Here is a 6,000-nt window from a genome sequence, read left to right as displayed (position 1 = left end):
CTAATGTGGATTGCCTTAGGATGTTTAGAGTTTTATTTGTAATGGAGGCAAACACTCACCTTTGGATAATTCTATAAGCTGAACGTTTTCTGCTCTAGGCAAAGTTTTCAGAAAGAGTTCATATGGTTTTTCTGGTTGAAATCAGAGCATTCAAATTATGCATAATTTGGTTTTCATGGTTTCAGTGCTGGATCACATAAAGTCAAGTATAATTACTACCAAAAAAATAGATTCTGCATGCACCTTGGGATATTCACCATGGACTTATGACACACTAGTAGAAGATTCACATTTTATTGCTTTCCCCTCAAAATGCAAGTGACAATTGCAATGGTTAATCACAGGATTTAAATAAATGGTCATGAAGTCTTAGTGTTTTATAAACTAAAGTAATATCAATTGCTATATGCAATGGCAAGAAGAAAAGGGAGGTGGGAAACCTTTGCATTTAGAGTTAATTTCCATGAAAAAGTATTCCATGATATTGGATAGATTCCTGTCTGCACACACAAAGGGAAAAAGTGAAAAGGGTCTTCTGGCATCCAATAGGGAGCTTCCGAGGACTCTAGTCAATTCCAGACCAGTGCCTGAGGCAAAACCTTCTATTTGCCTATTGCAAGCCTATTTTGTGTATGCAAGCAGTCTTCACAGGAAGCATGTCCTGCTCTGCTTCTGTTTTTTTAGCAGAATGGGTCTCACTGGTTCATCTCTCTCCAGCTGTGGCTTCAGAAAAAGTTTTGTTAGCCTTAAAATGTTTCTTTTTAATGGAGTAAATTGGGGAACCTGCAATAGGGAGTGATGATCTCGAGAGGATGAACTCTTCATTTCCTTCTCCCAGATAGTCCTAAATGTCTTCTTTGACTAGAAATAAAATGGAACTAGGAAGGTTTAGGAATAAAAAGACAGGACATCAATTCTGTCAATACTCCTACAGGGCCATTTACTGATAGGAAAGGGGATAGGTGTGCTTTGATTTGTATCTCACTCTATCAGAACTGAGATGTGTCAGAGCATAAGCAATATTGTTCTGCTTTGCTTCTGTTTTTTTGCTGCTGAACACTACCTAAATCACTTTATTTACCCATGAAAAGTAGAAAATATGAAACGAATACTAGACACAGATTTGGATTACCTGGTGATCCAGGAGGATATGGGGAAACTCTTAATTTCCAGGGTGGCCTTAATGGACATAATCATAAGTAGATGTAATTGTTCACTCCTTTTGACCTTCTGACATAAATCCTGCAGATTTAACTATACATAACTACATACAACTATATGTAATTGTCTCTTGTAGTGGCTTGAGACTCCTTCAAAAACTGACTAAAAAACCTGAATTTAGATTAATCAAACTGTTACAAGTTACTGATGTTATGAAAGATGTTCTAAATTTAACTCAGAACAGAAATGTACAGTATCTTAATTAGGTTTTGCTTAATTTAGCAATAGGTAAATTACTTTTAATAATCTGCTAAAACCAGCCTGATTTGAGGTTGACCTTTTCTGGAGGTAGGTTACTTGAAAGCAGTGCCTGATTTCAATGCATTAATGGTATGTAAAAAAATCATACTTAGACAGCTTCTGGGTGTGTCTTTTGCCTGAAGTGAACGCATATTTTAAACAACATGTGTTTGGACTTGTATCTGTAAATCCCTGTTTATGATTTAAAATAATCAGGGATTGAAAAAGACACCATTACAGTCAGCCCATAACACCCCAATGAAGGGTATACACTTCACTATGCAACCTCCTTTCCTCCACTCCCAACTCACTCAGACTACTATGCTCGGTAGTCTTATGGAGGAAACTAATGTCATAAGCCAAACAGAGAGCTTGAGGGTCTAGTTTTACAAGCACTTTTATCTGCAGCCATACTTCCCCCTCCTCAACATCATCCCCTCAGGCTGACCTATATTAAGGCTGCCACCACGGAAAGGGCCTGTCTTTGCACAACCACCATGAATAAGCCCTCTTCCTTGTGCAGCTGCATGGAAAACTGGATGAGGCAATTATTCCAACTCAGAGCTAAAGGGGGGGGTGTTATTGTTTTTGATGGGGTTTCAGTCATATCAGTCCCTTAATCCTGTTGAATATGCGTTCACACTAATGCTGATACCAAACAAGGGTCAGCAGAAATCCCTTGCTACATGTGGAGATAACAGGGTAGAGGAATGTGAGACCTCTTGTTTTGATATAAGCTTACTTAGGGCAGATACAGTCCAACCAAACCTGTGAAGGAGACATTTGTATTTGCTTATGTACAATCATGGAGCACTCTCAACCTAAAACTAATGATGAAGAGACCCCTGGGCTTGGGGACTGCCAGCTCTTGCAGCGTTCGCATCAGGTGCGGAATCAGTCCCCAAGAGTTCTGGAGAGAGCAAATCTCCCTGTGGGAAGAAAGACTCTGTCATGGACTCTGAAGTACAGCATATAAGCATTTCAGAATCCATAATATACTCAGTTTTACAATGTTTTATTGAGTATTCTGAGAAAAGAAGCTGCAAAGACAAATGGATTAATTTTCTGAATTGATTTACCTTGCTTAATTTAAAACAGCTTCATGTATTAGCACTAAATATGCATTAGGTTTTTCTAAGAGCACAGTATTCCATGACTACATGAGTGGTTTTCAAAATTACAAAAACAGAAGTTCTTGCCCTTTTCATCTCCTTTTTTTTTCTTCTTTCTTTTCTCAGATTCTCTCTTGTTCTATAGTTCACATATGTACCATGTATACTATTGACTGCTATGGTTTTAATAAGTTCAAAATGCTTTGTTTCTATTTTTTCTTTCCCTTGGATGTTAAAACTGACAGCTTAATGACTCTTGCCACTTACCAGTGAATCACTGCCCTTGCCAACACTGAAGATAAGACAAGCTCACTTTTCAAGAGTAAGAGGCCCTTTGCTGTGCACTCTGGGAACTGTAGTACAAGGCTTAGTTACTTTAAATCCCTTTTAATTTTAGTAAAGCACTCAATACTTCCCTGGAGCAACATAAACATGAGGGTCTTCCTCTTGAGTTTTTGATTACTTTCCAAAAGTAGCAAGTACAGCATATTTTACCTAAATTTGAAGACGTTTTCAAGTGTCTCTGTATCTTAGTATGATGGTGTGAAACAACTGGACAGATAGATAGAACAAATGCTGGCACCTTCGAAACAGAAGGAAGCTTTCCCACTGACTTCAATGGGAACAGGTACCAGCTAATGGTGGATAGTTTTGAAAATCTGAATTTCGCACTGTCCTACCGGCTACTTAGAACAGCTCAGTGTTTTACAGGCTTTGTGAATCTTATGCCAACCTAACATTGCTGAAAGGAAGAAGGCTGCAAAGAAAGTGAACAACTATGACGCGCCAATGCTGCCATGACAGCAGTTTTGATTTACAAAAAATAAATGAGAGTAACTTGTAAATATATACTAATTCATTTTTATCTTGTATTTCGTTTGCTTGCTTGCTTGCTTTTATGTGTAGAAAAAATGTGTGTTCCTGCAGTGTTTGTTTGTTTTCCCGCAGTAATTTCCTTAAGGAACACTGTTGGTCAATGGATCACAAGCTGACAAAACACCGCACAGCTCTGCACACCCCACACACCTGAAACAGTCATGTGACAAGTGGCACATTCGTAGTTACTCAGGATTTGCCTCCTTGGCTTGCAAATTCATGATTCCTGACTTAAAATAGAATGGTTTCATTTCTTTAACCTGTGTCCTGAGATACACATGGGAACAACAAAAACAGGGACAAAGTTTCAGCCTTACAAGTCCTGATATCGGAGCTGTCAGGCTTTTGAGGTTCCAGGTTCCCAGCGTCTAAGATGTCTACAATCTTTCAGGTGAAACACAGAGAGAAAGCACAGCATCTGTGAGCAGTTTGACGTCTGCTGCTGCCAAGTAGGGGTGTGTGAAGCCTATGGTAATTGATTCCATTGCTGGGTCCGGGCTTACATATGGAACTTGAACAATAGGTATTTACTTAAATTACATAGATTACCTCAGAGATGTGGAATCTGTACGCCCTGCCCACTTCCCTGAACCTCTGGAGCTGGGATCCTATGGGGAACATAATGGGCTTAATTACGGTGTCTGGACTAGGCGCACAGGACCCGGAAGGCAGGAGTTAACCTCACCTCACCTTTTACATGCCAGTGACCCCAGGCTTGGCTGGGAACCTGTTGGGGCCTCTGGAGCAGCTTCTGGATTGCCCCGACTCGAACTAACTGGCGGGATGGCGAAGGGAAATCCTGCATGGGCAGGGCCTTGGCACCCTCGCCTTCGCGCCTTGGCCCACGCACGGTGGGCAACGCTCCGGGCACTCAGGGCCCAACACTCTGGGCACCCAGGGCCCCCTGCCCACTCCCGCCTGCTCCCGGAGAGGCTGAGGAAGCCAGCAAGGACCCGTACGTGCAGCCGCCGTGCCGCGAGGCCGGCCACCGGCTGCCCCCCCGGGGCGGGCAGTGGACCCGAGGTGCCGCCGCGGCCTGTCAGCAGCGGGACGCGACGCCAGCGTACCCGCGCCCCGGCCCGCCACCCTACACCCCCCGGCGATACGGGGCCAGGCCGGCCGCCCCCAGCCTCGGCGGGGCGGGCGGGGGTTGCGGCTGTCACATGGCAGGGGGAGGGGGCTGCGGTGGGGCGGGCCGCGCTCGGGGCTCCCCCGGCCGGGCGGAGGCGGGCTGAGGCGGTGGAAAGTTTGCGGAGTGACTGGCGGCCGGCGGCGCTGCGGGACCCCCCCTCCCCGCTTTCCCCCATTACTTTTTTGCTACACCGCCTCCCCTTCCTACCGCCTTCCCCCCTTGGCGGCAGCTGCGGGGCATGAGCGGGAGCCGCCACCCGCGCTGAGAAGCGGGAGGTCGTACCGCGCCCGGCTCTGCCAGTGAGGGAGCGCCAGGGACGGGAGCGCGGGCAGCGGCTCCGAGCCCGCCATGCCCCGGCGACCCCGTGCGGCGCCCGCCGCCTTCCTGGCGCTGCTGCTGCCGCTGCTGCTGCTGCTGCGGGGCCGCGCCGCCGCCGCCCGCTGCCCCGCGCCCTGCCGCTGCGCCGGGCACCTCGTCGCCTGCAGCCGCCTGGAGCTGAGCCGGCTGCCCGAGCGGCTGCCGCGGGGGGCGGTGCAGCTGTGAGTATGGGGGCTGTGGGCACCGCGGGGGGCTGGGGGTGCCGGCCCGCGCCCGTTCGCCATCTTCTGCCTCTGGGGGCCGCGGGAGCCGGGGCCCCGTCCGCGGGCGGGCGCTGGGGAGGGAAGCGCGGGCTTCGTGGCGGTAGCGAAGCGGGAGGTGCCGGCAGCGAGGTGCGCGGGGCAGGCGTGGGGCGGGAGGGGGCAGCGCCCGGGGCCGGCGGCCGAGCTGTCAGCGGGGGCGGCCTCGGCGGGACAGCGTCCGTGGGGCGGGCTGCGGCCCCGGGAGGTGCTGGCGATAAGCGCCCGGGCTGAAATCGGGCCCGGGAGCGCTGCTCGCTGTGCGGAGAGGGGGAGGAAGAAAGTTCTGATGACTTTCTTGGAAAAAGTGGAGTAATAATCAAGTTAATATTGTGTCGGGAAAACTGGTCTCGGTTTTATTTATGCAGTTCTTCATCTTCGTTTCCTGGTAGTTTTGGGTTTGATGATTTTGTTAACACTGGAGCTTGCCCCGCTCGGTCCGGTGGCCGGGATTCACTGAATCCCCTGTAACGCGTGCTGAAATGCCATCTGTCTCTAGAAAACTTAGTTTCGGTGACAAACTTTTACGGACAAAGCATAAATGATGTGAGCTTTCTGAAAGCCTGAAAGTAGCCGAGAGACTTTTGCACATTTGTTTTTAATCTTTTGTCACTCAAAGATCTTCTATATTAGTCGTATTAATTTTCTATTACATTTCCAAAGCAGATTGAGATAAGGACTTTAAAGTAAACAGGACGACTTTCAATTAGTTGTGGCTAATTCTGTTCAATTGCCTCGTCTGGAGGTCATGCTGCTTTACTCATGAAATGTGGATGGCTGTATTGACACCATATGGAACTGA

This window comes from Nyctibius grandis, chromosome 5 (assembly GCF_013368605.1).
Source record: "Nyctibius grandis isolate bNycGra1 chromosome 5, bNycGra1.pri, whole genome shotgun sequence".
Taxonomy (NCBI): domain Eukaryota; kingdom Metazoa; phylum Chordata; class Aves; order Nyctibiiformes; family Nyctibiidae; genus Nyctibius; species Nyctibius grandis.
This window is presented reverse-complemented; position numbering follows the sequence as displayed.